Here is a 25,079-nt window from a genome sequence, read left to right on the forward strand (position 1 = left end):
TGGGGATCCCTCACAAGTACTCCCACGTTGCCTCATCTCTCTCTCTCTTAAGAAGAATGCACTTTAAAACCTCTAATGCATAAATTAATTGGTGGTGCCCAGTGGATTCTTGTATCTGGAGGCTCTTCTCTCCCTCTAAGAGTATGGCATGGGCTTTCTTCTCTTATTGATCTGAGGTTTTGCCTACACGCGAAGTGATAAAACATTTCTGAGCCTCTCCCAACCAGAGCTTTCAGTCAAACCATGTGAGTGTGGTGGGGAGTTGCGGGGAGGGGCAGGGGGAGCTTGCAGTGGGGAGAGTCAGGTGTAAGCTGCTGTACAAGTGGAAATATAAGTATTTCCATTTAGAGGTAATCATACTACATGTAAATAAATTACTGGATCAATTAAAAGGACTACTCATGGGGTGGAGATTACTTTCCCCTGTGTTTGCCACTCAACATTCACTTACTCAACTTCTAGTCAAAACTGCACCCAAATTTCCCTTGGGAAACCATATTCTTTGGGTAGAGGTGATGGCCATAAATAGGATAGGCCTTAATTGGTCTTAGCCAAATTAGAGTAATTGCATTCCCACGATTGTAATGACTAATGCAGGGGAGGTGTGTGACACCTTCCAGGCCAATGAGAGGACAAAGATGAATGCTCAACCTTGGGAGGAAAAAGTCTAAGCTGCTCAGCTTGATGACAAGAAGGTATAAGGTCTGGCTGCTGTTGCCCTTGTGCCACCAAGAAAACTGTTGACTTCATAGGGGCCCCTTAAACCACCTGCCCCTCAAGCTAGCAAGATCTACCCTTCAGCCTACATTAATAAATTCCTTAACAGCTTAAGTGATTTTATTTTGGGTTTTCTGCCATTTACCATTAAAAACTTTCCACCTGACAGAATTGACCTAACCTAGGTTTGTGGGAGGGCTCTCCTCGGTGCAGGAAACCTTTCTGAAGGTCAATTTGGCTTGTCAAAAATCTATAAAAATGTGCACCTTTGGATCCAGTTATTCAATTTCTAGGACTGGGTTATAAAGCCATTCATCAAAGTGCTGTGAATGTCTTACAATAGCAAAAAATGGAAAGGGAAAATTCTCACCAAGACTTGAAGTCAGAGAAACATGACAGATGATACAGAAAGGAACAAGTCCATGGTCTGCTTACAGAAATGGCTCCAGGTGGAAGTCACAAGAGCAGTGGAGAAGCTTCACCTGGTGACTCAGAATCAAGGGCCTAAGGATTTGGGTCCAGCTGTGGCTGATAGTGAAAGCCCTTCCTCTGAGGCTGAACACGTGACAGAGGTCTGAGGCGCTGAGACCTTGGGACCAAGCCTGGGCACCGCTGAGGTAGGGACCCAGACTTCGAAAGCTACAACCCTAGAGCTGTCTTGGTTAAGAGCCTGCACAACTAACCAGTCCTCAGTGACCCACAGTATGACATCTACAACATTGATAATGGTAAGCTTGTCAGACTCAATCTCTCTCTCCAGCTGGCATTTGGAAGTAAGACTAATCTAAACTGAGAAATCTCCAACTGGAGACAATGGAGACATGTTTAGCATAAAAGAAAATAGTTTCTGATAATAAGGAGAAGTGAGAATGTGAACATTAATCAGAAAAATAAAATTGATGTGACCACATTTGATCCCTAATACAGTGAAGTGGGACCGATAGGTTACATATTGATATCTTTTTTTTTTTTTTAAAGAGAGATTATACTGAATAATATAATCTCTTTTCACATATATTGCAAACATCTTTTCAGATTAATAATATTCATCTATATCATTTAAATATAAAATAATATTCTATTGGCTGGGTGCTCATGCCTGTAATCACAACTGTTTGGGAGGCTGACGTGGGTGGGTCACCTGAGGTTGGGAGTTTGAGACCAACCTGACCAACACCGAGAAATCCCATCTATGTTAAAAAAATAAATAAATTATCTGGGCGTGGTGCCGATGCGATGCCTGTAATCCCAGCTACTCAGGAAGCTGAGGCAGGAGAATCACTTGAACCTGGGAGGCGGAGGTTGTAGTGAATGGAGATTGAGCCATTGTACTCCAGCCTGGGCAACAAGAGCAAAACTCCATCTCAAAATGATAATAATAATAATTATAATCCATTTATATTCTATAATGCACTATATATTTTTTCATCTTAACCATGCTCCAACATTTGAATATTTTCTTTCTTCATTTTGTTTTGTTTTTAAAGAGAAATTGATGCATTTCTTATCAGGATGGAGTCTGCATTTCAAGGACTGTTGTGAACAGTGGCTTTTTTAAGACCAGGAAAGTTTTCACAATACATTTCCAAGGACAATGAGAATATCTTCATTCTTCATTACATAACTAAAAGAAAGAATCAAGTGACTCTTACCTGAAAAAAGCAGATCTGCTGTAAGATGACTAGCTTTATTCATAGGAGAGAAACAGGTTCCATTTTTTCATGGATAAATATCCAGATAGGTGAATAAATGAGAAACAGAAAAAGAGAGACGGGGGAGAAGGAAGAAAGGAAGGAGGGAAGGAAGAAAGGAAGGAAAGAAGGAAGGAAGGAAGGGAGACAGGGAGGAAAGAAAGGAGGGAGGGAGGGAGGGAGGGAGGGAAGGAGGGAGGGAGGGAGGGAGGAAGGGAGGGAAAGAAACTAATCATCAGGGTGTGAAAGGTGGATGTCTACTCTGATGAGGTCACAAGAATGCCTTCTTATTTTACTTCTTACTGATTTTTCTGCACCAATCATGTTATTTTTGAATAGGAAAAACATTAATAAATTGTAAAATGAAATTGTATAACCACATGTAACTAAGATTCACTCAGCTACAGAAAAAAAATTCTGACCTGACTTGAATTTTTGTTTTTGTAATGCAGTCATGATAAAAAGAGCAACTGATCTGAAAATGTCATAAAATTAGATTTCTATCAATGCTTTTAGAATTGAAACAGATTTATCTAAAGAGATAGTTCAGAAAGCAAAATCACTGCATCAGAATATTTGAGCTTCATAAAGAAATGCAGTCTTTAAGGTTTGAGAGGCATTCATTTATAAATAATTTATATTCATATAAAATTGACATTGAAAAAATTTTCAACTATGCTTTGAGAGTTATTAATATGTGCATAAATGATATAGCTACCTATAGATGGATGCATACATGATAGATAGATAGATAGATAGACAGATAGATAGATAGATAGCTATACTTTAAGTTGCTGATAGCATTTCGTGTTATGAATATAGTGCATTTTGTATATCCATTCCTCTATTCCATTATATCCATTCCTCTATTAATGAAGCTCTAAGTGGTTTGCAGAATTTTACTAAGAGGTAATGTGGGTTTAGGGTTGAAAGAGCACACTTGGGCTGGGTTGCCAGCCTAAGTTCAAATCTAGTCCTACCATTTACAAGCCACATAACCTTGGGCAATGTCCTCAACATTTTTGTTATGTTAGTATTTTTTTTAATCTATAAGGTGAGGATCTTAATGGTACTTACCTCCTAGAGTTGTTATGAGGATTGTATGGGGTAATATTTGCAAAGTCCTTGGAATCATGACTGGAATGTGGTAAGTGCTACATGAATGTTTGTTAAATACAAGCCAAAAGGAACATCCTTATAAGTGCTTCCTTGTGCACAGTTGCAGGAATTTGTCTAGGATTCATATCCAGAAGTGAAACTTCTGGGTTGTAGGGTATGCAGATTTTTAATATTATTAAATGCTGCCAAATTACACTTCAACATGTCAGAACCAATCAACATTCCCACATGGGTGACTTTTTGTTACATATCTGACATTGTTCAATAAAACTTCCTTAATTTGACCTGATGGATGAAAATGGTATCTTTTTTGTATCAATTTACCTTTTTCTGATAAATAATGAGAGTAAATATGTTTTACACTCTGAACATATTCATAATTTCTCTTTAGTTAGGTATCTGTTCAAATTCATATTCTTTTCATGGATTCATATGGAGTGTCTTTTTCTTACTGATTTGAAGGAATAGTTTACATACTGCAAATACTAAGACTTTGTTTGCTACATTGTTGTAATTATATTTAATTTGTTTTTCAGCTTTGTTGACAGGAAATATTTGCTATATACAAGTTTTGTTTACCAAAATTTAAAATTAAAAAAGTAATACATTCGCACAGTTTAAACTTTAAGATGTACATATATAGAGTAGAAAGATACCCACCCACATATCCTTGTTGCCCATTGCTTAGCTCTTGCCTGACCCTCTGCCACAAGAAACAAGGTGTAACCCTCCAAAGTTTCTTAATTCAAATACAAACAAGTGAAAGTATGTATTTTATTTCCGTGATTTTTTTTTCCCCTACAGGGTTTCTGATATCTAGGCTGGAGTGCAGTGGTACGATCACAGCTCACTGCAGTCTCAACCTCCCAGGCTCAAGAGATCCTTCCACCTCAGCCTCCCTAGTAGCTGAGATCATAGGTGTGTGCCACTACAGGCTAATTTTCATTATTTTTTTGTTTAGAGATAGGGTTTTGCCATGTTACCCAGGCTGGTCTTGAACTCCTGGGCTCAAGCAATCCACCCACCTCAGCTGCCCAAAGCTCTGAGATTCAGGCATGAGCCACCATGCCTGACCTATTTCCCCAATTTTACATACAAAGTTGTTTGCTCTGTACACTCAGTTCTGAAAATTGCTTTAATTACTTAACAATATGTCTTGGTGCTCTTTCCAACTCAGCATGTGGAGAGCTTGCTGACTTTTTGTAAAGCTGTCTACTCATCCACTGAGCAGATGTGCCACAATTTATTTAATGACTGGCACTTGGGTAATTTTAATATTTTGTATTCCTAAAAATCAAGCAACAAATTAGTTTGAATGTTTTCATTAAAAAAAAAATTTCCCTTGATAGTTTACATTTTTTTCTGTCCATCTTAAGAAATATTTGCTTGGCCCAAGTTCATAAAGATTCTCCTTTATTTTCTTCTAAAATATGTAATTTTTTTCCTGTTTAGGTTTTTTTTTTTTTTTTTTTTTTGTATGCTAGAATTTTAATGAGAAATGGTTGTTGGATTTTGCCAAATGTTTTCTCTATATTTATTAAAATTATTGTTTCTCTTCACTATGTTTACTAAAATTCTGGTTTTTCTTAGTTTTTTTTTTTTTTTTATCCCATCAGCAATGTATGAGGGTTCCAATTTCTCCATATTCTCACCAACACTCGCTATTGTCTTTTTTATTTCAGCCATCCTAGTGGGTGTGAAATAGTATCTCATGGTGGTTTTGATATGCATTTCTCTAGTGAAATGCAAATGAGGTTCAGCATTTTTCTTTTTTTTTCTTTTATTATTTTTATTTTTTTTTATAAGAAAAAGAATAAAGAGGAAGAAAGAGAAAGAGGAAGAGGGAGAGAGAATGGGGGTATTGCTTTATTGCCCGGGCTAGAATGCAATCTAAATATGGGTATGCCTGTAATTGTCCTTAATAATGGAGATATAAAAGAAAATGAGGGAAGAGAATAACAAACAAGGAGCCAACGAACATTTCGTTTAAACTTCTAAGTTGATATGATGTGGTACTGATCTACGTATTCCTGTATTGGATGCGTATATATTTAGGATCTTTAGCTCTTCTTGTTGTTGCATTGATCCTTTTATCATTATATAATGTCCTTCTTTGCTTCTTTTGATCTTTGTTGCTTAATTTTAACTTCTGCGTTTTATTTATTTATTTTAGCTCTCTGTTTGGTTGGTAAATCCTTCTCCATCTCTTGTTTTAAATCTTTGTGTATCCTTGAATGTGAGATGGGTCTGGATGCAGCATACTGGTGGGTTTTAGTTTTTTATTCAAATTGCCTGTCTGTCTTTGGATGGGGGATTTAGTCAATTTAAATTTAGAATCAATAATAATATATGTGAGTTTAATACTGCCAGTTAATATTAGCTGGCTATTTTGCCCATTTGTTGATGTAAATTCTTCATTATATTGATGCTCTTTTTGGTATTTTTTTAGAAAGGCTGATACTGTTTGTTCCTTTCTATGTGTGGTGGTTCTTTCAGAATCTCTTGTAAAGCAGGCCTGGTGGTGATGAAATCTCTGAGTGCTTGCTTCTTCACAAAAAACTTTATTTTTCCTTCACTTGTGAAGCTTAGTTTGGCTGGATGTGAAATTCTTGGTTGAAAGTTCTTTTCTTTAAGGATGTTGAATATTGGTCCCCACTCTCTTCTGGCTTGTAGGGTTTCTGCTGAGAGATCTGCTGTAAGTCTGATAGGCTTCCCTTTGTGGGTAACCTGACCTTTCTCTCTGGCTGCCCTTAGTATTTTCTCCTTCATTTCAACCCTGGTGAATCTGACGATTATGTGCCTTGGAGTTGCTCTTCTTGAGGAATATCTCTGTGGTGTTCTCTGTATTACCTGGAGTTGAATATTATCCTGCCTTACTAGGTTGGGAAAATTTTCCTGAATAATATCCTGAAGCGTATTTTCCAGCTTGGATTCATTCTCTTCCTCACTTTCAGGTACACCTATCAAGCGTAGATTAGGTCTTTTCACATAGTCCCATATTTCTTGGAGACTTTGCTCGTTCCTTTTTATCCTTTTTTCTCTAATCTTGTCTTCTTGTTTTATTTCATTGAGTTGGTCTTCAATCTCTGATATCCTTTCTTCTGCTTGATCAATTCAGCTGTTAAAACTTGTGCATACTTCACGAAGTTCTCGTATTGTGTTTTTCAGCTCCATCAATTCACTTATATTCCTCTCTAAATTGTGTATTCTTTTTAACATTTCATCAAATCTTTTTTCAAAGTTCTTAGTTTCTTTGGATTGGTTTAAAACAAGTTCTTTTAATTCACAGAAGTTTCTCATTATCCACATTTTGAAGCCTGCTTCTGTAATTGGAACACACTCGTTCTCCATCAAGCCTTGTTCTGTTGCTGATGAGGAACTGTGATCCCCCGGTGAGGGAGAGGTGTTCTGATCTTGGGTATTCTCAGCCTTTTTTGGCTGTTTTCTTCCCTTCGTTATAAATTTATCCATCTGTGGTCTTTGTATTTACCGTCTTTGTAATTGGTTTTCTGAGTGGACGTCCGACTTATTGATTCTCAGCGCCGAAATCTGAGCAACCCACTGCGCCGACTCAATCAGCTGAGTTAAGATTGATGGTGCTTTTCTGACTCTGCACCAAGAACCGACGCTCCGAGGCGCTGGCAAAACCGCCTCGCCGGTCACAAGAGTCGCGCTGGCGACCCGTGGGGCTCCTCCGCTGGGAATCTCCTGGTGCGTGAGCAACAAGAATTCATGTGAAGGTATGGCGTCCTCTCGTTCTTTGCGCTTTCACTGGGAGCTACAATCCCGAGCTGCTAGTGATCAGCCATCTTGGATCTCTCTCTCCTGTTTAGGTTTTAATGCAAAATTCATTTGTTGTTTTTAATGTGAGGTAGAAGTCTGGTTTTATTTTCTGTATATAGATAGCACGTTTTTCTAATATAATTTTTTAAATGTAGTAATACTCTTATTGATTTATGATACCAGCTGTTATACTCCAAGCTTACATATATGTTCAGGCCTATTTTAGGAGTCTCTGTTATGATTATTGGTCTATTTGTTTTCCTTTATGCCAGTACTACACCATTTTATCTTCATTTTATAATGTCTTAATATAGTGTAGAAAGAATACCCCTTCATTGTTCATTCTTCTTGAAATGTCTTAGCAGTTCTTTGACTACAGAAATTTTACATGCAATCAGAGTCCATAGAAATCAATTTGAAATCTTGATGAGAATTGTAATGAATATATAGATTACTTGGGGAATATCGATATTTTTAGCATGTTGATTTATTTAATTTATGCACAAGTTAAAATTTCTACTTATTCAAGTACTCTTTTTTGTTCCTCAATAAACCATTACATATTGTTTTCATTAAGTTCATGCACATATTTGTAGGGTTTATTCCTAGATACGTTATAGTTTAATTGCTGTTTCTTCTTTTTTATGTGATTCTTTTTTCCTATTCCATTTTCTATTTTATTATTCCTAGTGTAAGGGAACTTCAAGGATTTTTGTACATTGTTCTTTATTCACACCTTTGCCGAACCATATTATTAAATGTTTACTTGTAGGTTCTCTTGCATTGTTGGCAATCTTATCATCTGCAAATGTAAACTTTTTCCTAATTTATTTATCTCTTGCTTCTTTTTAAAATTTATTTGTACCCACTTCTAATTTTTTTTTTTTAAATCTTCTTGTCATTAGTCATTTCAAGGAACCAGAGTCAATCTTGTTGGTCAGCCTCACTCCCATCTTTTTTATTTTTATTTTTGTATTTTCTATTTCATTAACTTCTGCTTTTTTTCTCCCTGTTGTTTTCTACAACTTTTATTAAGTTTACATTTTCCCTTAGCCTCTTGGAATTACTATTTCGCTATATATATATACACATACATATTTGGTTTCCTAAAGACTTTGCTGTAAGTTGTGTTTATGGATTTTATATTTTTATCTTCATTATTTCCTTCTACTTTTTCTAGGTTTACTTTGCTGTTATCATTTTTTTTTCTTTTAATTTCTTGAGCTTGAAATTAAGGCCGTTGATTTTTAGCTTTTCTTTTTTCCTCACATTTGCCTTTAAAACCATAAGTTTCATGGCTGTAGTTGCCATTTGTAAGTATTGATATGTTGTGTTTTTATTATCATTGAGTTCAAAATATTTTCTATTTTTATTGTGATATTTTTGACCCAAGCAGCTATTTAGAATCCACTGTTTGATTTCCAAATATTTAGAGATTTTTCTAGTTACCTTCTTATTCTCCCACAGTGGGCAGACAGCCTATTCTGTTCAACCCTTTAAAATATTTTGAAACTTGTTCCATGTCTCAGCATATGATCATTTAAAAATTGTTCTGTATGCTGGACCCAGTGTTCTACATTAGATCAAGTTTTAAAACTATTTTTCTATTATTATAATCTTATAATGTAACACCTCTAAATATCTAATTTCCTTCTTGTTCTGTTAGATATTTAGAGGTGTGTTACAATATTTGGTATATTTTGGAATTGTCCATTTTTTCTTATGTCTATTTTGAAGTTCCATGTATTTTGTAATTCTATCTATTTTGAGTTTCTGTTATACTTGCATAGAAAGTTTGAATTGTTATAATCTTCCTATGCATAAAAACTTTTATTATTTTATTTTAATTTTTAGAGACAGGATTGTCGGGAGCAGTTGGGACGGCATGTCTGCCGGGGATCTCTCGACCTGCAAGAGGGTCCCAATACCTGGAAGAGAGAGTGTGCAGAAATAAAGAGAGACAGAAAGCGGGGTCTGGAGGGCTGAATAGGCAGTGCCCAAAACAGCGAGTTTATTTTTTCAAAGGCCAGGAATAAATACATTCCCTCGGCTCTTGTTTATGTCATTGCAAGAGGAAATGCAAATCTATACCTTACATGGCCTATACAATAGAGAAGTCAGATACACAATCAGTGGTTGTAAAAAGTAATAGAATTTCCTGTGATCATAAAGCTTATTTACATCCAGACATTGTTCCTCATGAGTGCAGGCGTTTCTGATTTGATCTTGTTTTAGAACTCACATGTGAAAAGGTTTTCTGGTTTTACTCAGCAGAATATCTTTTAACCAGATTCTCCTTTGTCTGCTCCTGACTCAACTTATCTCAACTCCCCCTATTCAGGCATCTCTGTGTCTGGGATCAAAGCCATCTGTATCGTGGTATTTGCTTTGCAAATATCCACATGGTAGGGTTCCCAACACAGGATCTTACTCTGTCACCCAGGCCGGAGTGTAGTGGCATGATCATAGCTTACTGCAGCCTTGAACTCCTGAGCTCAAGCAATCTTTCTACCTCAGCCTCCTGAGTAGCTTGGACTACAGGTGTACCACTATGCTCTACCAATTTTTTAAAAATATTTTAGATACGGGGGTTTTGCCATGTTGCCCAGGCTGGTCTTGAACTCCTGGCCTCGAGTGATCTTCCCACCTTGGCCTCTCAAAGTTCTGGGATTACAAGCATGAGCCACTACACCCAGTCAAATTACTTTTGTTATTATGAAGCATTTTCTAATAGTGCTTTTTCTATCCAAGTTGGCTATGCTGATAATAATATAACTTATAATTCTTTTGGTTAATATTTGCATGCTATGTTTCTTTTTATCCTTTTAATTTTATGCTCTCTTTATCCTTATGTTTTAGATATCTCTTCTTTATATCATATGGTTGTTTTTTTTCTTTCAATCTGATCATCTTTGTCTTTCAAGTAGAACATTTAGACAATTTGCATTTAATTTCATTACTTACATATTTGGGTTGAAATTTGCCATCTTGATATTTGTTTTTGATTTGTTCTATTTGTTTTATGATTCTTTTTCTCTGCTGTCTTGCTTTTGTTTTCATTGAGATTTTTATTCCTCTTTTCTCCTCAATAAGTTTAGAAATTATTAATATATATTCTTTACTATTCTTTTAGTGCTTCATTAAATAATATAACAAGTAAACATGTATATAATTTTACATGTGTATATATAATATGTGTGTATGTATGTGTGTGTGTGAGAAATCACCACAAGATATTATTTCAATAATGATATTGTGATATACCTAGATGTGGATTTCTTTTTATTTATCTTGCTTAAGATCATAAGGCTTCTTGAATCTGTAGTTTTTGGAGTATTTGTAGGTATTTTTGGAGTATTTATAGGTATTTTTGGAGTATTTATAGGTATTCCCTCTTCAAATTATTAATCTTGCCCCATTCCCTTTCTTTTTCTAGTAAGTCTTCAGTTACATGTATACGAAACCACTGTATTGCACTATTTATGTCTTAATTATATTTGTAGTTTCTATCCTTTGGCTTTCTGTGCTTCCGTCTGGATTTTTTTTTTTTCTGATTTGTCTTCTACTCTATTAATTCCCTCTTCAACTGTGACTAACAGACTTCCATCAACTAAAATTTTAATTTTAGCCATTGTCATTTTTGTTTATAGAATTTTCACTTGTTTCTTTTTTATATATAAATTCCAATTCTCTGCTGAAGTTTTAATTATGTCTTTTTCCCCCTCCTCAAATATAGTAAGCATAATTATTTTAAAGTCTCTGCCTAACAATTTCAGTATCTAGGGATTCAGAGAGTCTATTTCTGTTGGTTATTTTTTTCTAGTTTTTATTCATATTGTATTGTTTCTTTGTATGCTTACGTGTGTGTGTGTGTGTGTGTGTGTGTGTGTGTGTGTGTGTACATTGTATTTGCAGTGTCCATTGTAGAAATAATTTAATGCTAAGGATGTCATGTTCTTAGGAAGAGGATTTATATTTGCTTATGCCAGATACCTAGAGGCATTAGCATTGGTATCATCTCGATTCCGTTTAGGTATTGAGATAAGTTTAAGCTGAGTTCATTTCTATTTCCAGTTTGTCCTGTCTCTGGTATAGATGCCCTCAGAGTTTCTACAGGGGTTTTTACAAGTCTCCTTTCCTTCTTGATAGGTCCTAAACTCTAATGACCATTCACTTTTCTCTTGAAGTTGTGAAAAGTAATGCTCAACTTCTCAGCCTCCTTGACTTTTAGGTTCCCTTTGAGTCAGTAAAACTCTCCAAAGAAAAATGGCCCCCCAAACCAGGTTCGCCTCCCTGAGCTTTGATCCCTTCCACATATTGACTCACTGATACTTTATTGTCGTTTTGCATTTTCAAAACCTTGGAACAAACTGTTCTTCCAAACACTTAAAAATGATTTTTTTTCCAGATTTTATTGTCCTTAGTAGAATAATTGGTCAGATTTACATAGCCTATTTTTATTGAAACGAGAATTCTGAAGCAGTTAATATTTTATTTTAAAAATGCATTTTTTCATGAGATTAGAATATGTGTCTACACATGTATTGGGATTGCACTAAGTTCTAATATATTTGCTTTAAAATGGCATTTATGAATGCTTTTGTGTCATTTCTACAACCTGACTTTTAACAGTTCACGAGTTCAAATTGTGAAGACACTAAATAAAGCTATAACTTGCCTTGAAAAATGTCTAAACTTCGAATATGTTTCACCAGCATACATAACTCTGGTTCTTTATAAGCAACCGTATTAGAGTTGCCAGGTAAACACCTTACCTAGTTCCTTTATCCTTGAGCCATCATAAAAGATTTCCACCAAAATTTCACGGACAAAACAATGACTAACTTTCTTAACTAAAGGAGATTTCAGAAAATAACTACTAAGGCTGATATGAAACATATGCTAAAAAGGTAAGAGCCTTAAATTAAATTTTTTAATGTGAGTACTATTGTCTTTATCTTTACTACCCCATAAAGAATGGTTTAGGAGCTGGATGCAGCCCCCATCCCTAATATGCTTCATTATTAAAGCAACACTTAATTAAGTGGCAGACAAAACCAGAAACATGCTGTGGTTTAAGAAAATCTCTTACATTATTTTCAGATGTTTCTAGTTTGGCAAGAGCCAAAGCATATTTTGTTGAGCGCATTTTATTCCTATGTGTATTTTAAGGGAAATCTAACCCATGTGTTTTATTTCATTAATATTTTGCCAAGTTAAATGGTTCTTTTGTAAGATGTATTTAATGTTGTTATATTTATGAGGCTTTTTCCCTGGGATTATGAATTCATATGTCACCTAAAATAAGTATACTTGATCCAAATATCTTGTAGTTACAAAGTCAGAAACCCACAGAACTTGGGTGATTTTCTGGCAGTGCCAAATACAGTATTTCATTTGTAGTACTAACATCATGATTTTTCCTCAGATTTGTCAATCAGCACTTCATTGGAAAAACAAGAATTATCCACCTTTTTAAGTCCTGCTTTTTGACAAATGTCCAGAGGAGACTATAGCCAAATTCAGATATGAACCACCAACTTCAGGTAGTAGGTATAGATCTAAGTGTGTGATTTTTATAATGACTAAATCACAGCTACACTGATTTAAGTGGACACATCGGACTTGAGTACTAACCCATAACAGTGTCAAAAGTGGCCAGTGAAGATACAGACAGAGGAACTTTCAATCAATACTAGTGGAAGTACAATTAGTAAATTGCTTTAGAAAACAATTTAGATTACCTAATGAAGTTGCAGATGTTCATATTGTATAACTTAATAATTTCACTCCTAGGCATAGTTCTAGAGAAACTTGTACATGTAAACCAGGACACACATACAAAATATGTGTCATAATATATAAATATTGTCATAATAAAAAACTATAAACAACCTAAATATCCATCAATAAGAAAATGGGTAAATAAGTTGTGATATTCATGCAGTGAGATTATATACAGCAATGAAAATCAATGAATTTCATACACATACACAATTATTCATCCACATTATCATCATGGATGAATCTCAAAAAGAGGGTGTTGAATGAAAAAAACACAAGTTATAGGAGAAAAACACACTACGATTATATTTATATGAAATTCAAAAATGTGTAAGAAAAGAATTTAATATTTAAGAATATGTATAAATATATAACACTAGAAATAAAAACATGGAATGATATAAATAAAATTCAAGATAGTCATAATTTCTCATAGAATAAAAAATGGAATGGCGAGGAGCTAGAATACATGAAGAGCTTTAAGATTGCATTAATGTTCTATTTTCTAAAAGCTGGTATGTATGTTAGTTTTCTTTTTTATTCTTTTTGTACTTAAGAAATATGTTGTGAATATTATTTTGTATTTACTCAACTTTAAAAAATCAATTTAAAATGCAGATGCAAGCAAGCAATCAACATACTGAATTATTTACCTACAACCCCAATTCCCATGAAACTGAAGCAAAAGGTGCAGTCTGTCAGAGTTTAGTTATATGTTTAACGCTTCCTTTCCTATCCTGACTTTTCAAAAAAAAAAAAATCCCTTTGGGTCTTTCTATGTCTTACATGGCTGGGGTATTTCTCATATTTTCGAATTAGATTAAATACTATCAGGCAGCTTCTGTCATTCCGTATAAGTAGTAGTGATTACTCTATCAGAAAAAAAAATCTATAATAACATAGCATAGTAGTTAATGTTTGACAAGCAAGTCTCAGTGGTGTATTATAGCTGTCAGTATAGCCATTAGTAACATGAAGACACAATGGGCTAAATTCTACAAGAGAATAGAACTCTCCCTCCGTGAAAACGAGCACTGAATTCTTTCCAAACAAGGAATCTATTTATTGTGTAGAATCAATTATTTACAAACGCAGGGTAGCTAGCCCCTTTCCTCCCCTTTCTCTGTCTTTCTCCCCTCTGTTCTTGACTTACTTCCTTCCTTTTCCAACTTTATTATTATTTCTTTTCTTTTCTTCTCTTTTTTTTTTTTTTGAGACCAAGTCTTACTCTGTTGCCCAGGCTGGAGTGCAAAGGCACGATCTTGGCCCACTGCAACCTTCATCTCCCAGGTTCAAGCGATTCTCCTGCCTCATCCTCCCAACTAGCTGGGATGACAGGTGTGTGCCACCATGCCAACTAATTCTTCTGTATTTTTAGTTTTACCGTGTTGGCCTGGCTGGTCTTGAGCTGATCTCAAGTGATCTACCCGCCTTGGCTGCCCAAAGTGCTGGGATTGCAGGTGTGAGCCACCATGCCTGGCTTTTTTCCAACTTTATTAAATTATCTATTTTGTGCCAGTTGCCAGATGTTTATGTATGCACTGGTGTCCCCAAAGAATTGCTGGAACTTCTGGCAGTGCATATCCTGCAGTCACAGCTCCTTTTCACTCTGGCAAAGAATGACCCATTCTTTGGTTAATCAAGTAACACTTGCACAGATTTTGCCATATTTGTTCCTTGTATAATTTCTTTTATTTAAATTATGAGCTCTACAACATATACAAATGACTATGTGAAATGTATATTTATATATAAAGAATGATGACAATAACATTCATATACTCACCACTCAGGATAAGGAATAGACATTAATTGCAATTAGAATGTATGCACTTCCCAATTTTTCCTCCTTCTTCTCATCTAGAAATAACACACTGCTTGAATTGTGTATCATCATGCTCTTGCTTTTTGTTTCATAACTTTATAACCTATGTTTTTATCTAAATATTTTCCATGTTTTGAAATATTAAATTAATGTGGTAATATAGTACACATTCTTCTGTCACTCAATGTTTTTCATTCAATATTCCATGCTTGTGATTCATCCTATGATGCTGGGGATGATTTACTTTTTACAGTTGTGTAGTGTTCCACTATATGCCTTTCTCTTATTTTATCCTTTCTTTTATGATGGACATATGACTTGTTCCCAGCTTTTGCAATTGCAAGAGTCAGCTTTGGACATCCTTATTCATGTCGCTTAATGCTAATGTGCAAGTGTTTCTCCTGGCAATGGCATTGTTAGGTCATAGGATATGTGAATCTCTCACTTTACTGAAAAATGCTTATTTATTTTCCAAATAGCTGTCCTGATTTACGTTCTCATCTGTAGTAGGTGAGAATTTTTCACTCTACATCATTATCAACAGTTAATAGTGTTTGATTTTTAAATTTTTGCCAACCTAGTTAGAGTGAAATTATATCATTCTGGTTTTAAATTGCAATTCCTGATCATCAATGAGTTTGAACATCTTTCAATATTTATTTGTCATTCATATTTTCTTTTGTGAAGTGCTTATTCATACCCTTTGCCTATTTTTCAATTTGGTTCTTGATCTTTTTCTTCTTGATTTGTAAGTGCTTTTTATATGTATTTTTATATGTTCTTTTTTTCAATATACATATCTCAAGCATGTCCTCTGCATCTGTGGCTTAAACTTTGATCTCTTTATAATATTTTTAAATCACTTTTATGTCTTTATTATATTGTAGCCAAAATTATAAACATTTTTCTTTATGCTTTGTGCATTTTGTGTCTTATTTTTAAAAATCTTTCTCTACATGATTATAAATATATTCTCCTTTGTTGTCTCCTAAGAGTTTTTAAAGTTTTGCATTTCATATTTGAGTTCTTCATCCACGATGAGTTGATAGTTGTTTGTGGTGGAATATAAGGATCTGCTATTTTATTTTATGTTATTATAGTAAATCAAATACAGCTCCATTTGTTTTAGGAGTTAGTCCCCTCTTCAGTGGTCTATTCTACCATCTTTACATATACCATTTTCTTCTAGGGAAGGGTCTGTTTCTGGAATCTATAATATGTTTTGTTCTTTTAGAATATAGCCTATCCCTGCACCAATACAACACTGTTTCAATTACCATATTTGGTAGAGCGTATTGCCTTATTTTTCCTTCCTCAAAATTATTCTAGCAATTCTTGATCCTTAGCATTTCCATATAAACTTCAGAATCAGATTGCAACTTCTACGTAAAACTCTATTTAAATTTAAATTAAATATTATGGGTCAGGTGTGGTGGCTCACACCTGTAATCCCAGCACTTTGGGAGGCTGAGGCGGGTGGATGGTTTGAGCCCAGGACTTCAAGACCAGCCTGGGAAATATTGAGAAGCCTTGTCTCTACAAAAAATAGTAAAATTATCCAGGCATGGGGGCATGCACCTATAAGTAGCAGGTACTCAAGAGGCTGAGGTGGGAGGACTGACTGATCCTGTGTTGAGACAGGGCTGCAGTGAGCTGTGATCATGTCACTGAACTCCAGCCTGGGTGACAGAGCTAGAAGAAAGACAGACAGACAGACAGAAAGACACAAAGAAAGAAAGACAGAAAGGAAAGGAAGGAAGGAAGGAGAGAAAGGAGAGAAAGAAAGAGGGAGAGAGAAAGAAAAAAGGGAGAGAGGAAGTATAAAATTTACAGATAATTTGGGAAGAATTAACATTTTTACATTAGCTTTTCACATTCATAAGCTTTCCATAATTCCAAAATTATTTAGGTCTTCTTTGATGTTTTTCAATAAATTATTTTTTTCATATTTGGTTTTGTACATTTTTAGCTAGGTACTTTATGTTTGTTACTAATGTCAGTGGCAAAAATGCAAATTGATAAAATGGTTCTTGAAAACTTGTGACAGTACCTTATGACATGGAAGAAACACATGCCTATCCCTGGCAGTGCTAGTCCCAGGTGTGTACCAAGGGAAGCTCTTGCCCATGAACACCAGGAAATCTGTAAGAACAGCCTTATTCACATTCAATAACAAAAAACAATCCACATGTCCGTAAGCAGTATAGTGGATAAATTGTTGTGATAGATTCACTGAAATAGCACATAGGAATAAAATTAACTAAATCTGTGCATATTAACTTGTATTAATATTAAAATCATAATGTTGAGTGAAAAGAGCAAGTCACAGAAGAATCCATATAGAATGATCCTTTTAATATAAAATGCAAGGCCAGAAAATATTGTATTTAAATATATTAGACAATATGTTAGGGGCACAGGCGTATGTGCTAAGATTATTGAAAAGGTGGCTGGGCAAGGTGGCTCACACCTGTAGTTCCAACACTTTGGGAGGCCAAGGCGGGTGGATCATCTGAAGTCAGGAGTTTGAGGCCAGGCTGACCAACATGGTGAAACCCCGTCTCTACTAAAAAGACAGAAATTAGCTGGGTGTGGTGGCACGTGTCTGCAACCCAGTTATCCAGGAGGCTGAGACAGGACAATTGCTTGAACCTGGGAGGCGGAGGTTGCAGTGAACTGAGATCGTGCCACTGCACTCCAGCCTGGGCGACAAAGTGAGACCTTGTCTCAAAACAAAACAAAACAAAACAAAACAAAAAAGATTATTAAAAAGGCAAGAAAATGATTAGCATTAAACTCAATACAGAAGTTAACTGGGAAGGAAAGGAAACAGAGTTGTTATTGGAGAGGCACATTGTCGGTTCTGAAATATTAGTCATTTTCTATTTCTTAAGTTGGCTGGAGGGAACATGTGTGTTTGTTTTATTCTTTTGAAATATACATATGTGTGTGTATGTATGACATACATATATAGTATGTATACTTTTGATGTATGATATCATCTATGATAAACTCTTAGTATAAATTTATTTAAAACTTTTAATAATTGAACTTTTTTTGGTAATCCAAAGTACTTTTATGGTTTCATAATGGCTCCTTAATGTGTCAGCCTCAAGAGTGGCTTATGGCTGGAGAGTTTTCCATAGTCCCCTGGACAATTGAAAATGGGATAAATGATAAACTTTGAGATCCTACTTTTATTTCCAATCCTCATTTCCTGCTTAAAATTATCCACTCCAAGCTATGTCTTTTCATGCACAGGACTTTCATTGACCGAATTGCAAGAAACTCTCTTATTTAAAGAAAGTAATCTAGTCCAGATTTTCCTAAACTTCAAGCCATTTGAAAATCCCTTTATAACTTTTGAGATATCCATGATCACATACACTGTTACATATACAGTATTTTTCTTCATTTTTCATTTCCTATTATATTTTGAAATGTAGTATTTTTCTTTAAGTTTATCTTAATTTGGCTCACTTTTGCTATACTTACCTCACCTTAAGAAATATTAGGGAAATCATGAGTTTGATATGCTATTTCTATTTTATCTGACATTCATGAAAATAGAATTATAACTATTCACATATTTTAAAGTTTTCCTCATACCACATCTGACCAAAGGTCATTCTATGTTCATGTACCATACTTCAGGCAAGTCTAATTAAAGGTAGAAAAAGACACACACACACACACACACACACACACAGACACACACAATTGTCTGCTTCTCTTCTCATTTCCTCTGCTCCAACAGTACATGCTCACTGGAAGGGCAACCAGCAGCCAGCTCCGGTCTCAGCATTTGCCAGGCTGCCAATTTTCCCCTTTGTCTGCAGAATGTTTCCCATTTGAATTTGCTTTCCGCCTTTCAGTTGGGCTTGCCATCTTTCTATTGCCCAGCTCACTATAAAAGGGGGTAAATTTATGCCCTGGGAAACCAAGATTCCTGCAGCTGCAATGCCAGCCGGTCAGCCAAGATAAAGCTGCAGAGCAGAATTAACAGACTGGTGCTCAAGTCCCTGTTTATACATGGGCCAAGTCACTAGGGGCATGTGTGGCTGTGTTAAGAGCAGGTTGTCAACCTCCCCATCAGAATCCTGCCAGTAGCAGGGTGACAGCAGGCCCCATAGTCTTCTGTGACAATCCAATTCACACATCTCCTTTAGTGATCATCAACCACTCAGGCTTAACTGACTCAAATTCTCCACCAACTTTCTAGCTTGGGCATTCTTGATTTATTAAGTCCTGCTTAATAGCATGGGGCATCTCTGATACGGTTTGATTAAATAAGTTTTTTCCTTTCCTTTTAGTTGCCCTTCAAGGTCAGATGGTTTAGATATTTCCAGAAGGCTGCCACTGCCTCTTAGTTCCATACATGCATATATGATGCCATTGGCAGGGCTTTCCAGGTGCATAGCTGAGTCTATTAAGACTTAGTGAAGCCTGAAAGGGAGAATCAATGTTTCATTTACATCAGAAGGCTCTACATCACATCACATCCTGCTGGACACAGGCTGGACAGTATCTTAATACTAATCAGCCTTTTCTAACATTGAATTATAAGGCTTGCTATTTTGAAAACCAAAAGTATTAGCTCTGGCCCTCCCAGCTGCTCTCTGGCAATTGTCTGCCCCCTTGCCAGACTGTACAATTTGACACTCTTGTTCAGCGACTTCTCACTCATTAAACTGATCAAGATACAAAACTTGTTAGTTAATTTTTCATGCACTTGGGGGATCTGGTTGCATATTTTAATGATCTGCTCTCAGAATGTGCTGATCAAACTGCATATTTTGTTGATTCGCTGTGACATATCCTTAACCACAGTGTTGCTCACACAGGGTCCTGGGTGATGTGAGCTGCATCCAGGAAATGCTGAGTAGATGCCATGTGTGCTAATTGAGCTATGCAGCTCCGCTGAGGCACTGATGTACTCTTTACTGATATATTTGAATAATAACCATTTGGAAATTTCATATTCCGTATCCTAGGGCTCAGATGATATCAAAACTAATATTTATTAGAGTAGTGTTCATTCTAGTTAGACCCTAAGGCATTCTCATTTGCTTAAGGTTTGGTCATGAAAACTGGAGACTACACACACATGCGCGTGCACACACACACACACACACACACACACATACACACCATGCATAAATGAGATAAACAAAGAAGCCAGGGTGCAAGTCTAGACAAGGTCAAACAAAGATAATAGCAATACTTAGCTAGACTCTCTGGGTCCTGTTCTTGTTGAGAGCTTAGGAATTGGCTGTATGTATTGGAAAAATAAACCATCTGACCTTGCTGTCTCTACCCACAGGGCATTGATTCCAAAATGGCTGCCTCAGGCAGAGAGGGTGCTCAGGGACCCCTGCCAATGAGGAGGCAGACAGCTGGGCCACCAGGGCCTTCCTCAGACGGTGAGGGGAGTTGGGCTGTTGTCCAGACCCTACATGACTGATCACATGACTCCTAGCAAATAAATCAGGATCTCCAGATGTCATTTGCCAAGTTTGCTTTTTAGAAAGATGAGTATTGACTGACAGTATCTTGGGAAAAAAAAAAAAAAGATGAGCAAGGTCATGGGCATTTTCAACTTTTAAATTCTAGAAGGTATAAATAGTCAGGTCATGGTTTTTTTTTTAATCTCTACCAAGGAAAATTATTTTACATTATAGACAGATAGATTTTGCTTTAATATACCACCAAAACACAATAATAATAAAATGGAAAATCAAAATTAGAAAGGGGATTTGGAGTAGTGGGATTGTCTTCTCAGGATAGAAACAAAAAGATGACATAAATAAACATGATTTTTCAGCATGCTTCAAATGAAGACTTTTTGGGTAGATAGTCTGTATGAACCTATAAAGGGCCAAATGCTAAATATTTTACTCTATGTGGATCATATAGTCTCTGTCATAATTATTCAACTTTTTCATTATAGTGGGAAAGCAACCACAGCAGATGTCATAAACAAATGAGCATGGCTATGTATCAATAAAACTTTATTTATAAAATCAGGCAGCTGGCTGAATTTGGTCCAAGAGCAGTTATTTGTTTACTCTTAGTCTAGAACATTATTTTATTATTTTTCAGTTTACTCTTCTATAAAAATAAAAACATAATAGAATCTACTATTTGAGAATGTTAGGAGAATTAAATAAGTTATTACAATATTTAGTTACTCAAGTACTTAAAACCATGACTCACACATAGCAAGCACTATGGAAATGTTAGTTAATTTTTGTTACTATGCGTTATTATTTGGACTATATAACCAAATGAATTCATTGTCCTGATAAATAAGTCTCTACTTAATGTGTCATGTTTGGGTTCTGTGTTGACCTAACCAATCAGAACATTTTTGTCATGGAATGCACAGATTGGGGTGGGAGTCAGAGATGAGAAGAGAGATATTTATCTCTCTATGTATCTGTGTCTCTCTCTGTTTCTCTCTCTCTCTCTCTCTCTCTCTCTCTCTCTCTCTATATATATATATATATATATATATATATATATATATATGTATATGTGAGATCTGCTCTCAGAACGTGCTGATCAAACTGCATATTTTGCTGATCCACCATGACATATCCTTAACCACAGTGTTGCTCACACAGGGTCCTGGGTGATGTGAGCTGCATCCAGGAAACGCTGAGTAGATGCCGTGTGTGTGTGTGTGTGTGTGTGTGTGTGTGTATGTGTGTATCTGTGTCTGTGTGTGTGTATAAAGAGAGAGAGAGAGAATATATATCTTTCTCATAAATGATATGACTATCTCTATAGAGGAAAGAGAAGGAATAGCTCAGAAGCACACATACATAGTAGAAGCAGCCAACCCATAAATGGAGATCAGATGAGGCTTCTAGGAGGAAGTGATAGCTAAACTGAACATGTAAAACTAGCAAGACTTTGCCTGTCAAAGGGGAAAATGGAGGATGAGGGCATAGCTGGAAGGTAGGGGAAGAGTGTTTAATCAGAGGAAACAGACTGAGAAGAGTTGAGGACAGCTGGATTATTAAGTGAATGGGAAGTGATGAGGAGGGAGGCTAAAGAAGTGGACAAAACTTCATGAACCATGTTGAAGATTTGGGGTGGATCCAAAGCTGGAAGCTTGAATGGTTTAAGCAGAAGAGGGACATGATCAGATTTTTGTTTTAGGCAGAATACTATGGGCACACATGGAGAATGGATGGGAAGAGGCAAGAGAAAACCATTGCAAAAAACAAAAACAAACAAACAAACAACAACAACAAAAAAAACAGAGAGGGCAAAACATATGGATGAGAGGTGGAGAGAGTATCAAGAGGATGGGAGGATGGTCAGCCATTTGAAACTTTTCAAAGGCCATTTTGAAACTTTTCAAAGAAACGTAAGGCTCAAAGAGAGGTCATCAGTGGCCCTAAGAAAGTGCTTGTAAAACAGTGATAAGGCCCAGCATAGGACAGTGGTCACTGTGAGATGTTGATTACCACCTGTGGAATCTGTCCTGCAGACCCTGACTCAATGATAGATGAATGAATACACTCACACGTACTAATCTAAGTGGGCTAGGGATGGTCATTGGCTGCTTTCAGAGGGCAATTGCAGCTAACCGACCGTAACTCCCTGTAACTGCTCACATTTATTCAGGATAGATTTAATAACAGGTGTTTTAAGTCAACATATTGTGGGTAATTAACTTGGTTAAAAGAGTGATTTTATGAATGATAAAAGCTTAGGTTCTGGGGCAGAGTAAATACCAGTAACAAATTCCCCTTTGACCTCGCCCTGAGAGGACCATCCAGCACAAAGTTTACATGCACAAACAAATTAAGAGTAGAGACAAAGGAATGTGGGGTCAACAGACTAAACTAGGGAAGCCTTTATTGTCTCTATCTTTTTACCTATGCTAATGTAATGAACGAGCTGCCTTCAGCCTGCCCAATAAAACATTTCAGCCTTCCAAAAGGTTTGAGACTATAATCTATAACTTTCCCTAATGTTTCCCTAATGTTTTACCAGCCACCCTGAGTGAATCTCAACATACTGGAAATATACACAGAGGTTAATTTCAAGAAAATTTGAAAGAGAAGCAGAAGTTGAGTCACAGGTAAGTAAAACTGGAACCAAATAGAGGAGAAGGAAGCACAAAGGAAGCAGCTCATCAGGAGAGAGAAGGGGGATGGTTGATGGAGATGGTCACTCAAGAAGGCTCCAAGGAACAGGATCCAGAGCAGAGTGTCAGATCACCCTTGGCAGAAAGGAAGGCATACCCCCGTGACATGCAAGAAAATGTCTTAGAGTAACAACAAAACTCAGTCTGTTGTGGACAAATGAGAGCCAATAAAACTACCCTAGATCTTCTAGAGTAAGGGATGGAATATGATTTCCTAAGAGTGGGAAGTGGTAGCATCAGGCTGAGAAGCTAGGGGTGGAGGAATAGGTCTGGGTAAGACACCATGGAGAATGTGATGGGATAAGGGAAAAAAATGCATACAAGATCTGAATGAAGGCTTGAGGTCTCGGATCAGAATTTGAGAGCATAAATACATGATAGACTCTGACGGCACCATTTGGGGATTTCTCCCTGCAAGCAATGCTCTCGCTTATCAGCCCACATCCAGAAAAGACAAAATATAAAGTGTGAGTGACCCAGAGGTGTGAACTGGCTAGGTGGGAGTTGAAGAAAGCTTCTGAAGAGAGGATGGTAGAGTGCTGGAGAGAGTGCTGTGGGGACAAAAAAGAACGGCCCAGACTGAGGAGCCTGCCAAGGGAGGCAAGAAGCTCCAGGTGGCTACAGGGAATGTCACAGGTGCCCAATCTCAGTTACCACAGTTTTTTGTTGTAATATTTTGTTTAATAAAAACAATGATTTTGTTTCATTTCATAGCATTCACTAGAATGAATTCATTTCCAAAGCTTATTGGGCTGTCATTTTTTCATATGAGTAAACAAAAGAAACTTACTCATTATAGTGACTAAAGAGAGGACAGGTAACTTCCAAGCGTTAGTTAATTGAAATGGAATTCCCTATCTGATAACTATTTTACAAAAGTAACATTTCAAACCTAGCTTGTGGAGCTCTCCATTGAATGAGAGATAGGGCAGAACCGTCAGTCCGCAGGTCTTCTTGAAGCTTCCTTCTAAAGGAGAGCCCTTCAGGCCGGGTGTGCAGCCCTCACACCCAAAGCACACTGCTGACCTCCTTCCCTGACAGCCACTCTTTCACTTAGTCATACCAGTGCTTCTCGACATTTTCAAATACCTGAAATTTTGGCAGCAGATTTGAGGAAATTAAAAGGCAAACACTTCTTTAAAAAATAAAAGCTCGTTTCAGAAAACTTTCGATAATTATCCTGTTATTCTTTTGTTTGCCCTTTGGCACCAGGTGGCTGCTTGAGTGGAAGTGGTTACTGCCCTAATAAAGTTCTCTTGTGTCCTCTTGGAGTAGAGCTCTTCTGGGTTCCAGAAAACCTGTGCTCTTTCTGTGGCCCTGGTTCCATTTCTCATTTCTGCCTTTGCCTGTCACAGCAAGGTGACCCCTGCCCCAAACCTCAACAGCCATGCTCAGCCATGTTCCCAGCCCCTCACTGACCTCACCTCAACTGTGTAAAAACAAATTAGTCACACTGATTCAAATGTGTCTGGACAGATTGCCCCCCACCCACACACATAGAATGTGAGTTGAGGGGAACCTGATTTCCATCTCTGGAGCAGCCTTATAGAAAAGCTGAAAAATCTTCAGCCTCACAATTTTACAGAGCCACAGAGCTTTCCTCTGCAGTTGTTGAATGCCTGTATCTGGAAGCCATTTTTAAAAATAGGAAAGGAAATGTTTTTTACTGTTTTTAGATGCACACACTGGCAGGTAATAGCGACAGCTATTTCAGTACTGCAGACAGCACCGTAAAAACACTTTCCATACTTTACCTCATTTACTCCTCACAGCAACCTTTACCTGCAACAACAGCAAGCATTTAAAAAGGCACTGTTATTATTGTCTTTCAGATGGGATGAGGGAGCTTAGAGAACAGCAAAAGGATGCCCTAAAGTCACACAGCTACCAACAGAGCCAAGATTTGCACCCAGCCAGGCTGAGCCCAGAGACAGCACTCTGAAATGCCTTATTCAGTGGCTAGTTCATTTATATTCGTTATAAATGACTCAAGTGT

Source organism: Saimiri boliviensis, chromosome 9, assembly GCF_048565385.1.
Source record: "Saimiri boliviensis isolate mSaiBol1 chromosome 9, mSaiBol1.pri, whole genome shotgun sequence".
Lineage (NCBI taxonomy): Eukaryota > Metazoa > Chordata > Mammalia > Primates > Cebidae > Saimiri > Saimiri boliviensis.